This window comes from Haemaphysalis longicornis, unplaced genomic scaffold (genome assembly GCF_048455015.1).
Source record: "Haemaphysalis longicornis isolate Haplotype H1 unplaced genomic scaffold, Haemaphysalis longicornis Haplotype H1 scaffold_1, whole genome shotgun sequence".
NCBI classification, from domain to species: Eukaryota; Metazoa; Arthropoda; class Arachnida; order Ixodida; family Ixodidae; genus Haemaphysalis; species Haemaphysalis longicornis.
The window spans coordinates 421078756-421103219 of record NW_027526203.1 but is presented as its reverse complement, the minus strand read 5'-3'; the positions used below and the strand labels follow the sequence as shown (position 1 = coordinate 421103219).

The 24464-nt window shown below is 46.0% G+C and overlaps 1 non-coding gene and 2 pseudogenes across 1 annotated transcript; 1 reads left to right on the top strand and 2 right to left on the bottom strand.

Annotated features, from left to right (window-relative positions):
- Positions 1–3994: 3994 nt before the first annotated feature.
- Positions 3995–6963, bottom strand: LOC144161719 (ras-like GTP-binding protein Rho1 pseudogene; annotated as a pseudogene).
- Positions 6964–12103: 5140 nt separating this feature from the next.
- On the bottom strand, positions 12104–23197 carry LOC144161709 (ras-like GTP-binding protein Rho1 pseudogene; annotated as a pseudogene).
- Positions 20920–20998, top strand: Trnat-cgu (transfer RNA threonine (anticodon CGU)). Its single transcript has one exon. It is a non-coding gene; the product is annotated as a tRNA-Thr (tRNA).
- Positions 23198–24464: the final 1267 nt, after the last annotated feature.

The following is a 24464-nucleotide window of genomic DNA, read 5'->3' as shown; positions in this document are numbered from 1 at the left end:
AGTGAAGAACAACAGTACAGAGCAAGTGCTGTCAACTCATCGAACCGGTTCGTGAACCGGTATTTGTTTCGGTTCGGCACACTGATATATATATATATATATATATATATATATATATATATATATATATATATATATATATATATATATATATATATATATATATATATATATATATATATATATATATATATATATATATATATATATCAAGGTTGCAGTCGTCATTGCCAGTGCTATTCGGCTGTTTCCGAAATATTTAATAGTGCCGAAACGGCGGATTTTTTCTCGGCTTATATTTTCGCCTATTTATTACTGTATCAAAGAAACATGACAAACACACGTTATTCGGCACTATTAAATATTTCGGAAACAGCCGAATAGCACTGGCAATGACGACTGCAACCTTGATATATGTCCTTACAGAGTCCCTCGTCCCGTATCTTTCTGTTCTGCTACATGCATTACGAGGGCTCTGGCTCCAGCAGTTCGGATATGCCAATTGCTAACCCCGACCTCCGACCACGTCTTACGTGGCGGCCGCTGGGAAAAAAGACGTTCTACGTCTCCCGCGGTGGTCGAGAGGCGGCGCTAGTTGGCCGGCCTCAGAGCACTTGTAAATATAAACCCCCCCTGTAAAGTCGAGAGAGGAGCCGCTGCGGGGTAGCGTAATTGGTTAACGCACCGCACGCGTTATGCGGAGATGTGGGTTCGACTCCCGCTCCCGGAAAAACGGCGGATTTTTTCTCGACTTATATTTTCGCCTATTTATTACTGTATCAAAGAAACATGACAAACACACGTTATTCGGCACTATTAAATATTTCGGAAACAGCCGAATAGCACTGGCAATGACGACTGCAACCTTGATATATGTCCTTACAGAGTCCCTCGTCCCGTATCTATATATATATATATATATATATATATATATATATATATATATATATATATATATATATATATATATATATATACAGTCAAACCCGGCTATAACGAAGTTCACATCCGATATATCGAACTCTGCGCGCCTAGAAAGGCTGCCGAAATGCATGGTCTCGAAGCGGCGATTGAGATGTGGATTGGCCACGACCACGGAGCAAGAGCCGCGACTGAGACATTGCGCCACGCATGGAGTGACGTGAAGCCCGACACTTTCCGTAACTGCTTCCGACGCCCTGGACTCACAATGGAACCCGCAAATTCCGCGAGTCCGGACCAAGACAGTAGCATCGGTGAACTGTGGGAAGAGCTCGCCAGCGTTCCCGATGATGTCGCGAGTGAAAGCCGTCCGACGCTTACAATGAAGCGCTTTCGGCAGTCGATGTGCTCCGCCAATGCTTTTTTAGATTTTGGAGGACGCGGACTCGAACTGGTACAAACAATGTTTCGTGTAGAGAATGATATGCTAGTTGAAGCCGCCAAAATGAAAGTGAAAACAAAAATCACCGCTTTTTTGCAAAGTAGGCAGTTAAGGCGGAAAGTAGCTTTATTATTTGCAATAAATGGGTTATTTTGTGTATGGTAATTGCTAATTTACTGTGTTCGTGTCTGCATGCGGGGAAGGCGGAGTTGGGAGGGGGGGTGGCTCCCGCAGATTGCGAACTCGTAACAATAGGTTCGTCATAAGCGGGTTCGGCTATATCGAACTATTGGATATATCGAATTAATCGCAGTGCATATTGCAGTTCGCTATAAACGGGTTTGACTGTATACACACGTACCGAACCGGTTCGCGAACCGGTTCGATGAGTTGACAGTACTTGCTCTGTACTGTTGCTCTGCACTGTTGCTGTGTACTTGCTTTGTACTCAAACTGGCTATATCTTTTGCGTAAAATGTATACACGCAACGCTGTTGAACTGCAGAGGGACAGAGTCCTCGTCAGGCGATTTAGCCTTTAGTCTCTGTCCCTGTAGCACACTATTTATTTTAATTTCTTCGAATAAAAAATTGGTTGATTGATTGATTGATTGATTGATTGATTGATTGATTGATTGATTGATTGATTGATTGATTGATTGATTGATTGATTGATTGATTGATTGATTGAATTATCACTGAAATTAGAAAAAAACATTTAGTAGTTTAAAACGACAGTCAAATCAAAATACAAACAAAAATTCAGAATGCTGCTGTTCGCCAAGGCAGTGGCGCAATTGCAAAGCAAACTTTAAACAATTACGAGGCGATTTACCACCTACTTTTTCTCGCAGACTTTATGTTGTCCTAGCGACTATTCATAAAGCCACCGCCAAGAGATATGACGGTAGGATATATTTTCTGACCTTTCTTTTTTTTTCTTTTTTTGAAATCGCAATCGTCGGTATGGAATCGCCCATCACGCTAACTTTGAAGCCTGAAATTTATGTCGCGTACTGGCGCGTTCAAATACCAGCGCTTAATACCAATGGCGCACAGTTTTTATATTTGTAACAAAACAGAAAAATCCTACAACAGGCACATAAATACTACCAATGAATTAGATTATTTGGTCACCCTGAATGTGTTAGCCACAATTTTGTTAAAAGTAATCTTTAGTTAACTCTGTCACTGCATTATTAATTGCTCTGACCACTGCAATTCCTTTTGCCGTAGCTATACCGGATGTGTGCATTACAATCAGCATGTCATCGCACCGCCTGACCCCCGGCCATCGTTCCGTGTGCTACATTGTGGAATCTTATAACAGATTATGCTGTTACAAAATGAAAGAGAAATTTGACGCGCGGAGCATGAGATGTGACCTTTTTGGGTAATTCGTCCACGGCAGCACTCCCCTCAAGAAAGAGTAGCAGTAGAAGTAATGTAGCAAGTTGGGCAGTCAGTAGAAGTGCACCTTCGAAAAAAAGCAGATTTGAAAGAGACAAACTGCAGAACAAGCAGAAAAGATGGTCGCTGGGCGAATGGGACAGTGTGAGGTACTGGTCTGTCTTTCAGCACGTGTCATCTGCTTTATTACTGTTTCTGCTTCCAAGAGAAGGTCGAGGTCTGCAGTTTCTTGTCAAGAGATTAAGTGCGCACTCCTGCAAACTGATTGCTCCGAACCCACGACCTTCTGGAGGTCGTGGGTTCGGATCCCACCCGGCGGGCATTTTTTCACCACTTTCTTTCTGACTCAAAAAATTCTTCATCTGTTTCTATGACCCACCACAACCTCCCCTTTGCTTTCCGAGGTTTTCTTGACTGCTAAACCTTATGTTATATGCTAAACCTGTGCCCCGCAAGCAGCGTGTGATAAGCTGGCTGATTTCATAGTGCAGCTTCGTTCTTTAGGTAGAGCAAGAATAGAGGAAAGACACACGTTGAGGTTTTATTGATAGAAGCACACAGCAAAGCGAAGGGCTAGCTGCCATCCACTATCGATGGCTATGTTATTATTTAGGCGCTTGTCCCTTGGTTGGTTAGCTCTACACGAGTGCACCTGTGAAGTTTTTTTTACGGCACTGGCACGTGTTTTCCCCCAATAAGCTTCAGTTGGAGGTGTAGCTGCAGGGGAACCACACGCCGTCCCATCCTTTGTTTTTCCCGCAATTGAATCAGTGCATATCAATGCATAAGCCAAGGAGCTTGTAGGAGCAAAGCGGAGCTAGATTACACAAGGTGCTTTTCTAAGTCCTACGGAGGCAAAAAAGCTGCTTCAGCCTGTTGAATCTGGGATTATTTTTCTTTATACAGACTCAAAACTACCTGAACGGTGAAGCTTTATTGGAATAAATTAGGAGAGATGTAAAGGGAGGGAGGGGAGAGGAAGTGAGAGAACCGAGTAACGAAAAAAAAAAAATAACACGGCCAATACGTACGGTCTTCAATATGTGCCCCCTCACACGAAGGGCGTACCCATACAAACAGTTTGAGAGCAGCTATACATACAGTGTAGGCACAACAGGAATAAGGCTCCGTGATCTTGTAAATGATCGCGGTATCAATAAATAAACAATTAATGAATGAATAAAGAAACTTCATTGACATAATGATATTATGGCGACTCGGCCTAAGTGGGGGCTGCTGGGGAGTTGGGGGAGAGGGAGGGGAGGTGCGGTACAGCGCGCACGATGCGGCGAGGGATGGTCCTAACACCCTTGGCTTTTCGAACCGGGAACGGAAAGAAAAAAAGTGTTCTTAAACACAACGATGACAACGATCCCACCGCTTCTCGAGGCCGCAATGCGTTGCTACGATCAAGAAGTCCAAGCCCAGGCCGTCCAGCAGATCTCGGCGGCCCTCGAAAGGCAACGACCGAGCGAAACCGGAGGGAGGCTGCCACCCCAAAACAGGGGCAGGCGCAGTCGACCAAAGGGAGTAGTGAGGCCGCGGCCGGAGTAGAGGCGCCAACAGCCGGGAAGACGTCATGGCCGCGTCACGGTGACGCCTTCCTTACATGGGAGGGCTAATCGTTCTGCAGGCATTTTCAATAAAGTTGCTTCGCTCGCTCGTTCTTAAACTACAGAGAAGGACGCATTTCGGTTTTTTTTGGCCTCTTGACGTGGAGGGCAGCCCTCGTTCCAGTCTTAAACAACTCGCACACTCCGTCCTTGGTCTTGGCCGACCACTCGAGGTGCCCATAGGCGTTGATCTTCTCCGCCATGGTGCGGCCTTCCTCGGGCGCAACGGGCTTCTGCATCACATTGGCCATCTCACACAACGTGTGCGGGTCATTTCGCAGGTCCTCCTTGCTCCCCACCAGGATGATGGGCACGTTGGGGCAGAAGTGGCGGACCTCGGGCGTCAACTTCTCGGTGATGCTCTGGAGGGAGTCTGGAGCGCCAATACTGAAACACATCAAAATGACGTCCCTGTCCGGGTACGACAGGGGCCGCAACCGGTCGTAGTCCTCTTGCCTCGCCGTGTCCCACAGTGCCAGCTCCACCTGTTTCCCGTCAACCTCAATGTCGGCGACGTAGTTCTCGAGCAGTCGTCACATAAACCGGGGCCGGTAGGGTCTCAGCGGTCATTACAGTTCTCGTTATCCGGGCGGTTGGCTCGGTTCGTAGGTACAGTGGCTGGCAGCGGACTCGGGCTGCTGTCTCGGGTTCCAATCCAACGCGCGGCACGCAACGTCACGAGGGTGGTGGTGATGATGGTGGTCGATAACAATGTAGCACACTTACTTGGGGGATTGACCAAGATGAATTTGTTTTCTTCATGGAAATTAGCCACGAGGGAAAAGCAATCACCTGACGCCGTCTTCACACCGCCCAGCCAGCACGCTGTCCGAAATTTTCTTTCCTTTTTCTTTTCTTTTAATACCGAGCCCACTTTCTGTCTGTCCCTTAGTGCGAATTTCCTGGCCAATCTCTCTGAGTGGGTATAAGCCAATCTCCTGGCACCAACCAGCCAATTTTTTTCTTGATTGTCGTTAGAACCATAGCGTTTCTTACAATATACACTAGAGAGGAATCTGGCGCTAGAGTCTATGCGGCTCACGTCAAGGCCGTCTAAGTCGTCATGGACCGCCATTATACATTGCGCTCGCCTTAGTTTCATCATTGGCTTGGATTGAAACGTTTTAGTGACCGCAAATTTAAACAAAGTGCCACAAAAACGCGAAGAGTAGTGCGCAATTATCTATGTGGAAAATAAAAACAGGCTCTTTTAAACGAAGGAAAAAGAAAGTAAAGCGTATTTTTGCGGAACGGTTGTGCTTGCTATTCCGCACGCCAAGGTTGTAGTTACGAACAATCTTAATATTTGGGGGGGAAACTCATCAGAGACTCTGATTTTATTAATTTTACCATTATTTCAAATAATAAGTTGTTTGAAGAGTTTGTAAAGTTTTTTGAGCGTGCCTATGAAAACTTTGCCTTCGTGGTGAACCGATGCACCGACCGTCAGCTAGTTTAACAAGAAAAAAGAAAACGTGGCGTTAAACAGTCGTGGACGATGACAAGATAAAACGCATACAAGCACCCGTATCTGTTGTATCTTGTCTGCGTCGAAGTACGTTTTGTTTCTTCTTTTCGTCGGCTACAAATTTCGCGGCACCATATTACCCGCTCAGTCATACGTCCTTCGACTGCGGCATGAGCAACGTCAGGTGCGATCACGTACTGCCTGCTGTTTCACCGTACACGGCTGCCGCAGAACAGACAGAATTTCGGGTTCCTTGTAGCTCGCAAACGTGTTAATGCATAGTGAAGAAAGCAAATCCCAAAAACCGCTGATGAAGTACCCAATTATCATGCCGAGCCCAAGGAAAAAAGGGGGGTCTTGCCATGAACCCCCACGACGACGTGGCTTACCAGGCGCAGTTTACTCTCTGATATACTTACTAAGAAACCCTATGGTTAGTGGTTAGAACAACCGGGCATTAGAACCTTGCTCATTGTTCTAATATATATATATATATATATATATATATATAGTATAAGTAAAGAGTCGGATACACAGCAAGAACAATAACAAACAATGTTTACTTACGTAGCGGCAATGGGACTTGCCTTCATCAGAGTAAAGTTACATGATTATGGTGTCGCAAACATTGAACACATTTCTTATATAGGTTTGCATAAAACTGTAAGAAGGAATGGAAAATGTTTCGCAAATGGAGATTGTGCATGCTTCCCCCCCCTTTTTTTTTTGTTGTTGTTTGTTTGTTGATGTTGTAACGTAGGCGTAGCCTGACTGTATGCACACTCTCCATTTGCGAAACATTTTCCATTCCTTCTTACAGTTTTATGCAAACCTATATAAGAAATGTGTTCAATGTTTGCGACACCATAATCATGTAACTTTACTCTGATGAAGGCAAGTCCCATTGCCGCTACGTAAGTAAACATTGTTTGTTATTGTTCTTGCTGTGTATCCGACTCTTTACTTATACTATTTCTGCGCGCTTTGTGAGTTTATCTTTCTCTAGATTTATATATATATATATATATATATATATATATATATATATATATATTAAGCACTGACCAAGGCAGGGACATTTTCCTCAGTGGCCTCGCTCGCCGCGCACATCGTCGTCCACGCTATCATCATCGGTGTGCTCTGGGATCTCTGCGCTCGACCTGAGCTCGCTAGCCTGTCGCTCTCTGCGAGATTCGCTTAATAAACCGGTGCCCGACGAATATATATATATATATATATATATATATATATATATATATATATATATATATATATATACAGTCTAGTCCACTTATAACAATATCCAAGTGCCAAGAAAATCCCATCGTTATAACCGATAATCGTTATAAGCGGGTCGGGAAAAAAAAAGCCACAAGAGAGATCAAAACATTTTATTAGCACGCAAGTGAGATAGTGCCACTACTCGTTTGCAGAAAAGCCATAGTCAGTCAGCTTTGACTGCTTCACGCGAAGCTGAAGCACATCTTTTTCGAGAGCCTCTAATTGCTCCACATAGCTGAGCGGGAGGTCCTTCGCGAAAATGAAGTCCCGTAGGGAATGTATCATTCGTTGGGCCTCGTGCGATGACGGTACCTGGGTAGGATGCTCAGCCGCGTCGTCGTCGTCGTCGCTCTCACCGCTGTCCGCTGAAACAGTGAAACTGGTGAAACGTTGAACGGAGGCAGATGCGGAGAAAAAAAAGCACTCAGTTCGGCGCGCAGAAAAGGTGAGGGAAACTTCCGAGCTGCGAGCAGTGCGAGCCGAACTGGCCGAACCAGCCGAACGTTGGTTCGGCCGGACGCGCGGACGAGGCCAAAGCAGCGGCTCCGGGAGGGGAGTCGGGAAGAAAAGCTGCTCCTCCTCTCGCTTGGCGCAGTCGACTCGTTTTCTGAGGGGTGGACGGGATGCAAGGCGCGTCGCGTGCTGTCGGCGCCGAGTGCCGGCGCCAGCGCCGGCGGCAGCTCCCATTTTCGGCGCGCGCGGTAAGCGGATTCAATCGCTATATCCGATATCGCGGCTCGGGAGCATCGTAATAAGCGGGTTATTTTACCATAGAAAGCATACAAAATTGGACGGTGCAATCGTTGTCCATCGCTATATCCGATATATTGTTATAAGCGGTATCGTTATAAGTGGATTCGACTGTATATATATGTGTGTGTGTTTTTCTAATTTCAGTGATAATTCAATCAATCAATCCTTTATTCGAAGAAATTAAAATAAATAGTGTGCTACAGGGACAGAGACTAAAGTCTAAATCGACTGACGAGGACTCTGTCCCTCTGCGGTTCAACAGCGTTGCGTGTACATTTTACGCAAAAGATATAGACAGTTTGAGTACAGAGCAAGTACAGAGCAACAGTGAAGAACAACAGTACAGAGCAAGTGCTGTCAACTCATCGAACCGGTTCGTGAACCGGTATTTGTTTCGGTTCGGCACACTGATATATATATATATATATATATATATATATATATATATATATATATATATATATATATATATATATATATATATATATATATCAAGGTTGCAGTCGTCATTGCCAGTGCTATTCGGCTGTTTCCGAAATATTTAATAGTGCCGAAACGGCGGATTTTTTCTCGACTTATATTTTCGCCTATTTATTACTGTATCAAAGAAACATGACAAACACACGTTATTCGGCACTATTAAATATTTCGGAAACAGCCGAATAGCACTGGCAATGACGACTGCAACCTTGATATATGTCCTTACAGAGTCCCTCGTCCCGTATCTTTCTGTTCTGCTACATGCATTACGAGGGCTCTGGCTCCAGCAGTTCGGATATGCCAATTGCTAACCCCGACCTCCGACCACGTCTTACGTGGCGGCCGCTGGGAAAAAAGACGTTCTACGTCTCCCGCGGTGGTCGAGGGGCGGCGCTAGTTGGCCGGCCTCAGAGCACTTGTAAATATAAACCCCCCCTGTAAAGTCGAGAGAGGAGCCGCTGCGGGGTAGCGTAATTGGTTAACGCACCGCACGCGTTATGCGGAGATGTGGGTTCGACTCCCGCTCCCGGAAAAACGGCGGATTTTTTCTCGACTTATATTTTCGCCTATTTATTACTGTATCAAAGAAACATGACAAACACACGTTATTCGGCACTATTAAATATTTCGGAAACAGCCGAATAGCACTGGCAATGACGACTGCAACCTTGATATATGTCCTTACAGAGTCCCTCGTCCCGTATCTATATATATATATATATATATATATATATATATATATATATATATATATACAGTCAAACCCGGCTATAACGAAGTTCACATCCGATATATCGAACTCTGCGCGCCTAGAAAGGCTGCCGAAATGCATGGTCTCGAAGCGGCGATTGAGATGTGGATTGGCCACGACCACGGAGCAAGAGCCGCGACTGAGACATTGCGCCACGCATGGAGTGACGTGAAGCCCGACACTTTCCGTAACTGCTTCCGACGCCCTGGACTCACAATGGAACCCGCAAATTCCGCGAGTCCGGACCAAGACAGTAGCATCGGTGAACTGTGGGAAGAGCTCGCCAGCGTTCCCGATGATGTCGCGAGTGAAAGCCGTCCGACGCTTACAATGAAGCGCTTTCGGCAGTCGATGTGCTCCGCCAATGCTTTTTTAGATTTTGGAGGACGCGGACTCGAACTGGTACAAACAATGTTTCGTGTAGAGAATGATATGCTAGTTGAAGCCGCCAAAATGAAAGTGAAAACAAAAATCACCGCTTTTTTGCAAAGTAGGCAGTTAAGGCGGAAAGTAGCTTTATTATTTGCAATAAATGGGTTATTTTGTGTATGGTAATTGCTAATTTACTGTGTTCGTGTCTGCATGCGGGGAAGGCGGAGTTGGGAGGGGGGGTGGCTCCCGCAGATTGCGAACTCGTAACAATAGGTTCGTCATAAGCGGGTTCGGCTATATCGAACTATTGGATATATCGAATTAATCGCAGTGCATATTGCAGTTCGCTATAAACGGGTTTGACTGTATACACACGTACCGAACCGGTTCGCGAACCGGTTCGATGAGTTGACAGTACTTGCTCTGTACTGTTGCTCTGCACTGTTGCTGTGTACTTGCTTTGTACTCAAACTGGCTATATCTTTTGCGTAAAATGTATACACGCAACGCTGTTGAACTGCAGAGGGACAGAGTCCTCGTCAGGCGATTTAGCCTTTAGTCTCTGTCCCTGTAGCACACTATTTATTTTAATTTCTTCGAATAAAAAATTGGTTGATTGATTGATTGATTGATTGATTGATTGATTGATTGATTGATTGATTGATTGATTGAATTATCACTGAAATTAGAAAAAAACATTTAGTAGTTTAAAACGACAGTCAAATCAAAATACAAACAAAAATTCAGAATGCTGCTGTTCGCCAAGGCAGTGGCGCAATTGCAAAGCAAACTTTAAACAATTACGAGGCGATTTACCACCTACTTTTTCTCGCAGACTTTATGTTGTCCTAGCGACTATTCATAAAGCCACCGCCAAGAGATATGACGGTAGGATATATTTTCTGACCTTTCTTTTTTTTTCTTTTTTTGAAATCGCAATCGTCGGTATGGAATCGCCCATCACGCTAACTTTGAAGCCTGAAATTTATGTCGCGTACTGGCGCGTTCAAATACCAGCGCTTAATACCAATGGCGCACAGTTTTTATATTTGTAACAAAACAGAAAAATCCTACAACAGGCACATAAATACTACCAATGAATTAGATTATTTGGTCACCCTGAATGTGTTAGCCACAATTTTGTTAAAAGTAATCTTTAGTTAACTCTGTCACTGCATTATTAATTGCTCTGACCACTGCAATTCCTTTTGCCGTAGCTATACCGGATGTGTGCATTACAATCAGCATGTCATCGCACCGCCTGACCCCCGGCCATCGTTCCGTGTGCTACATTGTGGAATCTTATAACAGATTATGCTGTTACAAAATGAAAGAGAAATTTGACGCGCGGAGCATGAGATGTGACCTTTTTGGGTAATTCGTCCACGGCAGCACTCCCCTCAAGAAAGAGTAGCAGTAGAAGTAATGTAGCAAGTTGGGCAGTCAGTAGAAGTGCACCTTCGAAAAAAAGCAGATTTGAAAGAGACAAACTGCAGAACAAGCAGAAAAGATGGTCGCTGGGCGAATGGGACAGTGTGAGGTACTGGTCTGTCTTTCAGCACGTGTCATCTGCTTTATTACTGTTTCTGCTTCCAAGAGAAGGTCGAGGTCTGCAGTTTCTTGTCAAGAGATTAAGTGCGCACTCCTGCAAACTGATTGCTCCGAACCCACGACCTTCTGGAGGTCGTGGGTTCGGATCCCACCCGGCGGGCATTTTTTCACCACTTTCTTTCTGACTCAAAAAATTCTTCATCTGTTTCTATGACCCACCACAACCTCCCCTTTGCTTTCCGAGGTTTTCTTGACTGCTAAACCTTATGTTATATGCTAAACCTGTGCCCCGCAAGCAGCGTGTGATAAGCTGGCTGATTTCATAGTGCAGCTTCGTTCTTTAGGTAGAGCAAGAATAGAGGAAAGACACACGTTGAGGTTTTATTGATAGAAGCACACAGCAAAGCGAAGGGCTAGCTGCCATCCACTATCGATGGCTATGTTATTATTTAGGCGCTTGTCCCTTGGTTGGTTAGCTCTACACGAGTGCACCTGTGAAGTTTTTTTTACGGCACTGGCACGTGTTTTCCCCCAATAAGCTTCAGTTGGAGGTGTAGCTGCAGGGGAACCACACGCCGTCCCATCCTTTGTTTTTCCCGCAATTGAATCAGTGCATATCAATGCATAAGCCAAGGAGCTTGTAGGAGCAAAGCGGAGCTAGATTACACAAGGTGCTTTTCTAAGTCCTACGGAGGCAAAAAAGCTGCTTCAGCCTGTTGAATCTGGGATTATTTTTCTTTATACAGACTCAAAACTACCTGAACGGTGAAGCTTTATTGGAATAAATTAGGAGAGATGTAAAGGGAGGGAGGGGAGAGGAAGTGAGAGAACCGAGTAACGAAAAAAAAAAAATAACACGGCCAATACGTACGGTCTTCAATATGTGCCCCCTCACACGAAGGGCGTACCCATACAAACAGTTTGAGAGCAGCTATACATACAGTGTAGGCACAACAGGAATAAGGCTCCGTGATCTTGTAAATGATCGCGGTATCAATAAATAAACAATTAATGAATGAATAAAGAAACTTCATTGACATAATGATATTATGGCGACTCGGCCTAAGTGGGGGCTGCTGGGGAGTTGGGGGAGAGGGAGGGGAGGTGCGGTACAGCGCGCACGATGCGGCGAGGGATGGTCCTAACACCCTTGGCTTTTCGAACCGGGAACGGAAAGAAAAAAAGTGTTCTTAAACACAACGATGACAACGATCCCACCGCTTCTCGAGGCCGCAATGCGTTGCTACGATCAAGAAGTCCAAGCCCAGGCCGTCCAGCAGATCTCGGCGGCCCTCGAAAGGCAACGACCGAGCGAAACCGGAGGGAGGCTGCCACCCCAAAACAGGGGCAGGCGCAGTCGACCAAAGGGAGTAGTGAGGCCGCGGCCGGAGTAGAGGCGCCAACAGCCGGGAAGACGTCATGGCCGCGTCACGGTGACGCCTTCCTTACATGGGAGGGCTAATCGTTCTGCAGGCATTTTCAATAAAGTTGCTTCGCTCGCTCGTTCTTAAACTACAGAGAAGGACGCATTTCGGTTTTTTTTGGCCTCTTGACGTGGAGGGCAGCCCTCGTTCCAGTCTTAAACAACTCGCACACTCCGTCCTTGGTCTTGGCCGACCACTCGAGGTGCCCATAGGCGTTGATCTTCTCCGCCATGGTGCGGCCTTCCTCGGGCGCAACGGGCTTCTGCATCACATTGGCCATCTCACACAACGTGTGCGGGTCATTTCGCAGGTCCTCCTTGCTCCCCACCAGGATGATGGGCACGTTGGGGCAGAAGTGGCGGACCTCGGGCGTCAACTTCTCGGTGATGCTCTGGAGGGAGTCTGGAGCGCCAATACTGAAACACATCAAAATGACGTCCCTGTCCGGGTACGACAGGGGCCGCAACCGGTCGTAGTCCTCTTGCCTCGCCGTGTCCCACAGTGCCAGCTCCACCTGTTTCCCGTCAACCTCAATGTCGGCGACGTAGTTCTCGAGCAGTCGTCACATAAACCGGGGCCGGTAGGGTCTCAGCGGTCATTACAGTTCTCGTTATCCGGGCGGTTGGCTCGGTTCGTAGGTACAGTGGCTGGCAGCGGACTCGGGCTGCTGTCTCGGGTTCCAATCCAACGCGCGGCACGCAACGTCACGAGGGTGGTGGTGATGATGGTGGTCGATAACAATGTAGCACACTTACTTGGGGGATTGACCAAGATGAATTTGTTTTCTTCATGGAAATTAGCCACGAGGGAAAAGCAATCACCTGACGCCGTCTTCACACCGCCCAGCCAGCACGCTGTCCGAAATTTTCTTTCCTTTTTCTTTTCTTTTAATACCGAGCCCACTTTCTGTCTGTCCCTTAGTGCGAATTTCCTGGCCAATCTCTCTGAGTGGGTATAAGCCAATCTCCTGGCACCAACCAGCCAATTTTTTTCTTGATTGTCGTTAGAACCATAGCGTTTCTTACAATATACACTAGAGAGGAATCTGGCGCTAGAGTCTATGCGGCTCACGTCAAGGCCGTCTAAGTCGTCATGGACCGCCATTATACATTGCGCTCGCCTTAGTTTCATCATTGGCTTGGATTGAAACGTTTTAGTGACCGCAAATTTAAACAAAGTGCCACAAAAACGCGAAGAGTAGTGCGCAATTATCTATGTGGAAAATAAAAACAGGCTCTTTTAAACGAAGGAAAAAGAAAGTAAAGCGTATTTTTGCGGAACGGTTGTGCTTGCTATTCCGCACGCCAAGGTTGTAGTTACGAACAATCTTAATATTTGGGGGGGAAACTCATCAGAGACTCTGATTTTATTAATTTTACCATTATTTCAAATAATAAGTTGTTTGAAGAGTTTGTAAAGTTTTTTGAGCGTGCCTATGAAAACTTTGCCTTCGTGGTGAACCGATGCACCGACCGTCAGCTAGTTTAACAAGAAAAAAGAAAACGTGGCGTTAAACAGTCGTGGACGATGACAAGATAAAACGCATACAAGCACCCGTATCTGTTGTATCTTGTCTGCGTCGAAGTACGTTTTGTTTCTTCTTTTCGTCGGCTACAAATTTCGCGGCGCCATATTACCCGCTCAGTCATACGTCCTTCGACTGCGGCATGAGCAACGTCAGGTGCGATCACGTACTGCCTGCTGTTTCACCGTACACGGCTGCCGCAGAACAGACAGAATTTCGGGTTCCTTGTAGCTCGCAAACGTGTTAATGCATAGTGAAGAAAGCAAATCCCAAAAACCGCTGATGAAGTACCCAATTATCATGCCGAGCCCAAGGAAAAAAGGGGGGTCTTGCCATGAACCCCCACGACGACGTGGCTTACCAGGCGCAGTTTACTCTCTGATATACTTACTAAGAAACCCTATGGTTAGTGGTTAGAACAACCGGGCATTAGAACCTTGCTCATTGTTCTAATATATATATATATATATATATATATATAGTATAAGTAAAGAGTCGGATACACAGCAAGAACAATAACAAACAATGTTTACTTACGTAGCGGCAATGGGACTTGCCTTCATCAGAGTAAAGTTACATGATTATGGTGTCGCAAACATTGAACACATTTCTTATATAGGTTTGCATAAAACTGTAAGAAGGAATGGAAAATGTTTCGCAAATGGAGATTGTGCATGCTTCCCCCCCCCTTTTTTTTGTTGTTGTTTGTTTGTTGATGTTGTAACGTAGGCGTAGCCTGACTGTATGCACACTCTCCATTTGCGAAACATTTTCCATTCCTTCTTACAGTTTTATGCAAACCTATATAAGAAATGTGTTCAATGTTTGCGACACCATAATCATGTAACTTTACTCTGATGAAGGCAAGTCCCATTGCCGCTACGTAAGTAAACATTGTTTGTTATTGTTCTTGCTGTGTATCCGACTCTTTACTTATACTATTTCTGCGCGCTTTGTGAGTTTATCTTTCTCTAGATTTATATATATATATATATATATATATATATATATATATATATATATTAAGCACTGACCAAGGCAGGGACATTTTCCTCAGTGGCCTCGCTCGCCGCGCACATCGTCGTCCACGCTATCATCATCGGTGTGCTCTGGGATCTCTGCGCTCGACCTGAGCTCGCTAGCCTGTCGCTCTCTGCGAGATTCGCTTAATAAACCGGTGCCCGACGAATATATATATATATATATATATATATATATATATATATATATATATATATATATATATATATATATATATATATATATATATATATATATATATACAGTCTAGTCCACTTATAACAATATCCAAGTGCCAAGAAAATCCCATCGTTATAACCGATAATCGTTATAAGCGGGTCGGGAAAAAAAAAGCCACAAGAGAGATCAAAACATTTTATTAGCACGCAAGTGAGATAGTGCCACTACTCGTTTGCAGAAAAGCCATAGTCAGTCAGCTTTGACTGCTTCACGCGAAGCTGAAGCACATCTTTTTCGAGAGCCTCTAATTGCTCCACATAGCTGAGCGGGAGGTCCTTCGCGAAAATGAAGTCCCGTAGGGAATGTATCATTCGTTGGGCCTCGTGCGATGACGGTACCTGGGTAGGATGCTCAGCCGCGTCGTCGTCGTCGTCGCTCTCACCGCTGTCCGCTGAAACAGTGAAACTGGTGAAACGTTGAACGGAGGCAGATGCGGAGAAAAAAAAGCACTCAGTTCGGCGCGCAGAAAAGGTGAGGGAAACTTCCGAGCTGCGAGCAGTGCGAGCCGAACTGGCCGAACCAGCCGAACGTTGGTTCGGCCGGACGCGCGGACGAGGCCAAAGCAGCGGCTCCGGGAGGGGAGTCGGGAAGAAAAGCTGCTCCTCCTCTCGCTTGGCGCAGTCGACTCGTTTTCTGAGGGGTGGACGGGATGCAAGGCGCGTCGCGTGCTGTCGGCGCCGAGTGCCGGCGCCAGCGCCGGCGGCAGCTCCCATTTTCGGCGCGCGCGGTAAGCGGATTCAATCGCTATATCCGATATCGCGGCTCGGGAGCATCGTAATAAGCGGGTTATTTTACCATAGAAAGCATACAAAATTGGACGGTGCAATCGTTGTCCATCGCTATATCCGATATATTGTTATAAGCGGTATCGTTATAAGTGGATTCGACTGTATATATATGTGTGTGTGTTTTTCTAATTTCAGTGATAATTCAATCAATCAATCCTTTATTCGAAGAAATTAAAATAAATAGTGTGCTACAGGGACAGAGACTAAAGTCTAAATCGACTGACGAGGACTCTGTCCCTCTGCGGTTCAACAGCGTTGCGTGTACATTTTACGCAAAAGATATAGACAGTTTGAGTACAGAGCAAGTACAGAGCAACAGTGAAGAACAACAGTACAGAGCAAGTGCTGTCAACTCATCGAACCGGTTCGTGAACCGGTATTTGTTTCGGTTCGGCACACTGATATATATATATATATATATATATATATATATATATATATATATATATATATATATATATATATATATATCAAGGTTGCAGTCGTCATTGCCAGTGCTATTCGGCTGTTTCCGAAATATTTAATAGTGCCGAAACGGCGGATTTTTTCTCGACTTATATTTTCGCCTATTTATTACTGTATCAAAGAAACATGACAAACACACGTTATTCGGCACTATTAAATATTTCGGAAACAGCCGAATAGCACTGGCAATGACGACTGCAACCTTTATATATGTCCTTACAGAGTCCCTCGTCCCGTATCTTTCTGTTCTGCTACATGCATTACGAGGGCTCTGGCTCCAGCAGTTCGGATATGCCAATTGCTAACCCCGACCTCCGACCACGTCTTACGTGGCGGCCGCTGGGAAAAAAGACGTTCTACGTCTCCCGCGGTGGTCGAGGGGCGGCGCTAGTTGGCCGGCCTCAGAGCACTTGTAAATATAAACCCCCCCTGTAAAGTCGAGAGAGGAGCCGCTGCGGGGTAGCGTAATTGGTTAACGCACCGCACGCGTTATGCGGAGATGTGGGTTCGACTCCCGCTCCCGGAAAAACGGCGGATTTTTTCTCGACTTATATTTTCGCCTATTTATTACTGTATCAAAGAAACATGACAAACACACGTTATTCGGCACTATTAAATATTTCGGAAACAGCCGAATAGCACTGGCAATGACGACTGCAACCTTGATATATGTCCTTACAGAGTCCCTCGTCCCGTATCTATATATATATATATATATATATCTATATATATATATATATATATATATATATATATATACAGTCAAACCCGGCTATAACGAAGTTCACATCCGATATATCGAACTCTGCGCGCCTAGAAAGGCTGCCGAAATGCATGGTCTCGAAGCGGCGATTGAGATGTGGATTGGCCACGACCACGGAGCAAGAGCCGCGACTGAGACATTGCGCCACGCATGGAGTGACGTGAAGCCCGACACTTTCCGTAACTGCTTCCGACGCCCTGGACTCACAATGGAACCCGCAAATTCCGCGAGTCCGGACCAAGACAGTAGCATCGGTGAACTGTGGGAAGAGCTCGCCAGCGTTCCCGATGATGTCGCGAGTGAAAGCCGTCCGACGCTTACAATGAAGCGCTTTCGGCAGTCGATGTGCTCCGCCAATGCTTTTTTAGATTTTGGAGGACGCGGACTCGAACTGGTACAAACAATGTTTCGTGTAGAGAATGATATGCTAGTTGAAGCCGCCAAAATGAAAGTGAAAACAAAAATCACCGCTTTTTTGCAAAGTAGGCAGTTAAGGCGGAAAGTAGCTTTATTATTTGCAATAAATGGGTTATTTTGTGTATGGTAATTGCTAATTTACTGTGTTCGTGTCTGCATGCGGGGAAGGCGGAGTTGGGAGGGGGGGTGGCTCCCGCAGATTGCGAACTCGTAACAATAGGTTCGTCATAAGCGGGTTCGGCTATATCGAACTATTGGATATATCGAATTAATCGCAGTGCATATTGCAGTTCGCTATAAACGGGTTTGACTGTATACACACGTACCGAACCGGTTCGCGAACCGGTTCGATGAGTTGACAGTACTTGCTCTGTACTGTTGCTCTGCACTGTTGCTGTGTACTTGCTTTGTACTCAAACTGGCTATATCTTTTGCGTAAAATGTATACACGCAACGCTGTTGAACTGCAGAGGGACAGAGTCCTCGTCAGGCGATTTAGCCTTTAGTCTCTGTCCCTGTAGCACACTATTTATTTTAATTTCTTCGAATAAAAAATTGGTTGATTGATTGATTGATTGATTGATTGATTGATTGATTGATTGATTGATTGATTGATTGATCGATTGATTGAATTATCACTGAAATTAGAAAAAAACATTTAGTAGTTTAAAACGACAGTCAAATCAAAATACAAACAAAAATTCAGAATGCTGCTGTTCGCCAAGGCAGTGGCGCAATTGCAAAGCAAACTTTAAACAATTACGAGGCGATTTACCACCTACTTTTTCTCGCAGACTTTATGTTGTCCTAGCGACTATTCATAAAGCCACCGCCAAGAGATATGACGGTAGGATATATTTTCTGACCTTTCTTTTTTTTTCTTTTTTTGAAATCGCAATCGTCGGTATGGAATCGCCCATCACGCTAACTTTGAAGCCTGAAATTTATGTCGCGTACTGGCGCGTTCAAATACCAGCGCTTAATACCAATGGCGCACAGTTTTTATATTTGTAACAAAACAGAAAAATCCTACAACAGGCACATAAATACTACCAATGAATTAGATTATTTGGTCACCCTGAATGTGTTAGCCACAATTTTGTTAAAAGTAATCTTTAGTTAACTCTGTCACTGCATTATTAATTGCTCTGACCACTGCAATTCCTTTTGCCGTAGCTATACCGGATGTGTGCATTACAATCAGCATGTCATCGCACCGCCTGACCCCCGGCCATCGTTCCGTGTGCTACATTGTGGAATCTTATAACAGATTATGCTGTTACAAAATGAAAGAGAAATTTGACGCGCGGAGCATGAGATGTGACCTTTTTGGGTAATTCGTCCACGGCAGCACTCCCCTCAAGAAAGAGTAGCAGTAGAAGTAATGTAGCAAGTTGGGCAGTCAGTAGAAGTGCACCTTCGAAAAAAAGCAGATTTGAAAGAGACAAACTGCAGAACAAGCAGAAAAGATGGTCGCTGGGCGAATGGGACAGTGTGAGGTACTGGTCTGTCTTTCAGCACGTGTCATCTGCTTTATTACTGTTTCTGCTTCCAAGAGAAGGTCGAGGTCTGCAGTTTCTTGTCAAGAGATTAAGTGCGCACTCCTGCAAACTGATTGCTCCGAACCCACGACCTTCTGGAGGTCGTGGGTTCGGATCCCACCCGGCGGGCATTTTTTCACCACTTTCTTTCTGACTCAAAAAATTCTTCATCTGTTTCTATGACCCACCACAACCTCCCCTTTGCTTTCCGAGGTTTTCTTGACTGCTAAACCTTATGTTATATATATATATATATATATATATATATATATATATATATATATATATATATATATATATATATATATATATATATATATATATATATATATAATCAGAGATGCAGCCCTTATTGCCAGGGCTATTCAGCTAATTTAAAGAGCTTTATAGTAGCACCGAATGCGGTGATTTTCATTTTTGTAGGATACAGGAATAAAGAAATCAAAGTCGAGAAAACATCCGCCGTGATCGAAAGCGGGAACCGAACCCACGCCGGGTAGCGCAGTTGGTAGCGCACCACACGTGTTATTGCAGCAGAACTGCGGCTATGGCGGAAAAAGTGGAAGCGTGAAAGAGAACAAGGAGCGGACATCCCTGCGACTGCTGTTGAAGCATTCTGCATGTGCGAGGTCGACATCTTTCCTTCGATCAAAGCACTACTACAAATACTGGCCGCCCTCCCTGTCAGCGTCGCCAGCGCCGAAAGATCCTTCTCTACGCTCCGCCGCTTAAAGACATGGCTGCGATCACAGATGAGTAAAACACGCCTGACCGGCCTCGCCTTGCTACACACGCACAGAGACATCCCTGTTGACTGTGAAAAAGTTATTGATCGCTTCGCCAACGGAAATCGTGGACGACAGAGGTTGGAATTTGTGTTGTAGCATTGGATTGCTACTCTCCACATAGGAACTGTCAGTAGAAGTTCCCAAATCTACCAAAAAGAAGTTCTTAAGTCTACCAACCAGGCGTCGTGGTGCTCTAGCTGTACGTATTTCTGTGGCATTGTTTCTGCAGTATAGTAGATGAACGCCCATTGTATCTGCAGTAATGCTTCGTTATCAATGGGACATTCAAGATTGAAGTGCAGGTATGTACTCCTCATTATGACCCCGGCAATATCCCATAATTAGTAGAATTCTGGTGACCACGTCCAAAGAGGGAAAATGATTGAACGTCAATCGGCTAATTTAATATGGTGCCGGTGCACCGGATAGCACCGTGCCTGTTCACTGTGATCCGGATAATGTAAATACTTGTATAAAGCTTTATTTCTCACATCAACTTGTCCTGATGACTGCCCGGCACGACACCAACCCGTGTTCGCACCGGCCACGCAACCCCATTCCTAACAAAGGCTTAGCACAGCAAAATGTGCCTACATCTGAAGTATGGTAGCCTGATATTTGTAGTATTTCTTGAAATTCATTACAATTAGAAAACTGATTAGAAGAAATGAGTTGAACCACTGTGAGCACAAATTAACAGTATTTATACTCTGATGGGGTTCTTTTGATAATAGTAACTACTAAAAACAAAAGTGACCCTTCCACTCTTCGTTTCTCCTTCAAGTGACCGCCCCCCCCCCCCCCCCCCCCCCCCCCTAAAATGAGTGGCTGGATCCGCCCCTGTAGTTGACCGGTCTCTGAACCTCCCTAAATATAAGCCCCCGCTGAAGTCGAGAGGAAATGCGCCGCCGGGATAGCGCAGTTGGTAGCGCACCGCACGCGTTATGCGGAGGTCGTGGGTTCGATTCCCGCTTCCTATCATGGCGGATGTCTCCACGACTTTGATTTCTTTATTGTATCCTACAAACATGACAATCACGGCATTCGGCGCTACAAAGCACTTTAAAGTAGCCGAGTAGCACTGGCAATAAGGACTGCATCTTTGATGTGTGTTCTTACGGAATCCCTCGTTCCATATATTTCGATTCTGCACTAATATATATATATATATATATATATATATATATATATATATATATATATATATATATATATATATATATATATATTATATATATATATATATATATATATATATATATATATATATATATATATATATACATACATACAGACTAGTCCACTTAAAACAATATCCAAGAGCCAAGGAAATCCCGTGTCATTATAACCGATAATTGTTATAAGCGGGTTGCGGAATAAAAAGACGGAACAGAGCTCAAAACGTTTTATTCGCATGCCAGCAAGGTCGTACTACTACTAATTTGCGGAAAAGAAGCCACGGTCGGTCACCTTTGTTTGCCGCGTGTGAAGCTAGCGCAGATATTTTCCTACAGCATCTATAGGTGCTTCACCCAGCTGAGGTAAATGTCGTTGGCGGAAACAAAGTCCCCGAGGGACTCATTGGGCCTTCTACAAAGACACTACCTGAGTAGGCTGCACAACCACGTCATTGGAGTCGTCACTGCTGCACTTTTGGTGCACATTATAAAAAGCTGACGGTGCCATAGCTGTTCATCGTTATATCCAATATATTGTTATAAACGGTATCGTTATATGTGGACTCGACTGTATATATATATATATATATATATATTGTCGCGAACCATGTACGGGTTTGTTTATTTCTTGTTTGTTTTTAATGTCCGGCCGCGCCCGGCTCTATTATCTGTGTCCCAAGCGAAGCGCGTCTTTCATTCTTTATTTTTTATGCCGCAAGGGCTATCTCATTCAGATAAGCAGATTGTTTCATCTTAACGTCACTAGCCCAGAATAATCTTCTCTGGTCTACAATGTTCTGGATGTGAATCGACGGTTCCAGAAACACTCGCGCCGAAAGATAAAAGCCTGCGGAGGAGACGCCGCGGCATTCCTTTCGACGACACTCGCCTGCGCAAGTCAATTCGTTGACCGCTGCTTCGTCGCCTCTGTATTCTTTTGAGTTGTTAGGGAAGCACAAGTTCGCTCCAATAAACTTGTTTTCCTTGAAGACAACTGCATCGTCTTTGGCCACGTGACATCTGGTGAAGGTGCTCGTCAAGCCCTCGTCAAGCCGACAAGAAAGTCCCACTCGTGCCAGCCACCGACAGCAAGGTCTTCAGCCGGAGTTTGGGCTCCTTACGGATAAAGTGAAGAAAGAAGACGTCGTGACTACCACCATGATCAACGCAGGCACCATGACCAGCACTACCCTTGTTCTTCAACAGCCCCGGGAACCACCATCGTTCCGCGGATCCCCTGGAGAAGACACTGATGACTGGTTGGAGAAAGTGGAGCACGTCCGCATCTTTAACAGGTGGGATGACGAAGAAACTTTCCGTCATGTTTTCTTCTACTTAGAAGATACGGCCCGAACGTGGTTTGAAAACCATGAAAGCTCACTAACCAACTGGACTCTCTTTAAGAGGGAGTTCCTCAAAACATTCGCCACCGTGGTGCGGAAAGAACGAGCCGTCCTTTTGTTGGAAACCCGCACGCAACACCCCAACGAAGGGGTTGCGATCTTCGTTGAGGAGATGCAGCAACTATTTCGCCGCGCAGACCCCGAAATGACGGAATAAACGAAGTTACGCTTCTTGATGCGCGGTGTGAAGCAGGAACTGTTTGCTGGGCTTGACCGCAACCCGCCCAAAACCATCGCCGAATTCGTGACCGAAGCCAGCACGATTAAGAAGGCTATCGAAATGCGTGCTAGGCTGTATGACCGCAACTTTGTTGGTGCGGCCAATGCGAACTACGTCGACAGCATGCCGATTCCGGCAGGCAGCCTACGTGAGACTAGCCGCGCAATAGTGAGGGAGTAGCTGCGGAAACTTCTCCCCACGCCGTTGCAGCCGCAAGTCGCTTCCCTTACCGATGTGATTAGGGAAGAAGTGCAGCAAGCGCTGGGAACCTCAACGACGTCAGAAGCACCCCGCGAGCCGCAAGCCATGTCCTACGCGGCTGCTGTTCGCCGGCCTCGCCCACCTGCGCCCTACCGTCACGAAACTCCGTACCGTCGCCCCCATGTCGCCGGCCCGACCGCCTGCGGTACAACCCCCCGCCCCAAGGAAGACCGAAGTGTGGCGAACGCCCATAATCGTCCGCTGTGCTATCACTGCGGAGAGGCCGACCTCATCTACCGTCGCTGCCCCTACAAGAGGCTCGGTTTGCGAGGCTTCCCCGTCGACGCACCACGCCCCCGACCCGGCCAGCGCCCTACTGAGATCGAAGACTACCTGTCCAACACCAACCGAGGACCAGCCCCATTCAACCGTTCACCGTCGCCCTACCCGTACCAGTCGCCAAACCGCCGCAGCACTGCTGACTTCTCACGTGGAAGGTCCCACAGCCCACGCGGGGGAAACTAAAAACAGCAACTTCTGGAGGTAAAGTTGCAGGACCGCGGAAAAATGAAAACCCTCCAACGACGCAGCGACTCGCTCAAGACCATGATTCACGACATGCCGTCAGCCCGACGACCCGATCTAACCCTGCCGTGACTTCCGAACACGACGACAGCAAAACGGCGCGACGCGTACCCGACATGACCGAACCTGCCGCTGAGAATACGACGAAGACGACGACGCATAGTGCCCGACCGTCAACACGTACAAGCAGAGATACGACGCCACGACGCACCCGGAACTCGAGGAAGGCAGCGTCCGACGTTCAGCTGTCCATCGACGGCTTTGACGTAGTCGCTCTCATAGACACGGGAGCCGACTACTCAGTAATGAGCGGGCCATTTGCGTCTAATCAGAAAAAAGTTATGACCAGATGGGACGGTCCGCACATACGCACAGCAGGAGGCCACCTCGTGACGCCAAGTGGAACGTGCACATCGCGCGTCACCATAGACGGCACAACGTACCCTGCGGCGTGCGTCGTTCTGCCTAACTGCTCCCGCAACGTAATTCTTGGAATGGACTTTTTGATGAACAACGGTGCAATAATCGATCTGCAGACCAAGTCAATCACTTTTCCCCCCATCACTCCATGACGCCGGAACCGAATCCCGAACACCGTGCTGCTGTAAGGATTGCCGATGATCATGTCACCCCGCCACCCCGCGCAAGCTTGATGATCGCAGTCTACTGTGAAGATGCTGCTGCTGACGTCGACGCTATCGTAGACAGTGATCAAAGGTTGCTTCTCGACCGTGGTGTCTCTGTCGCAAGAGGCATTGCGCGCTTCAGGGAACACCAATCCACGTTTTGGTTACTAATTTCACCGAGGAGTACCAGCATTTAAACAAGGGCGCGGCAATTGCATTCCTCGAAGAAACGCAAGAAG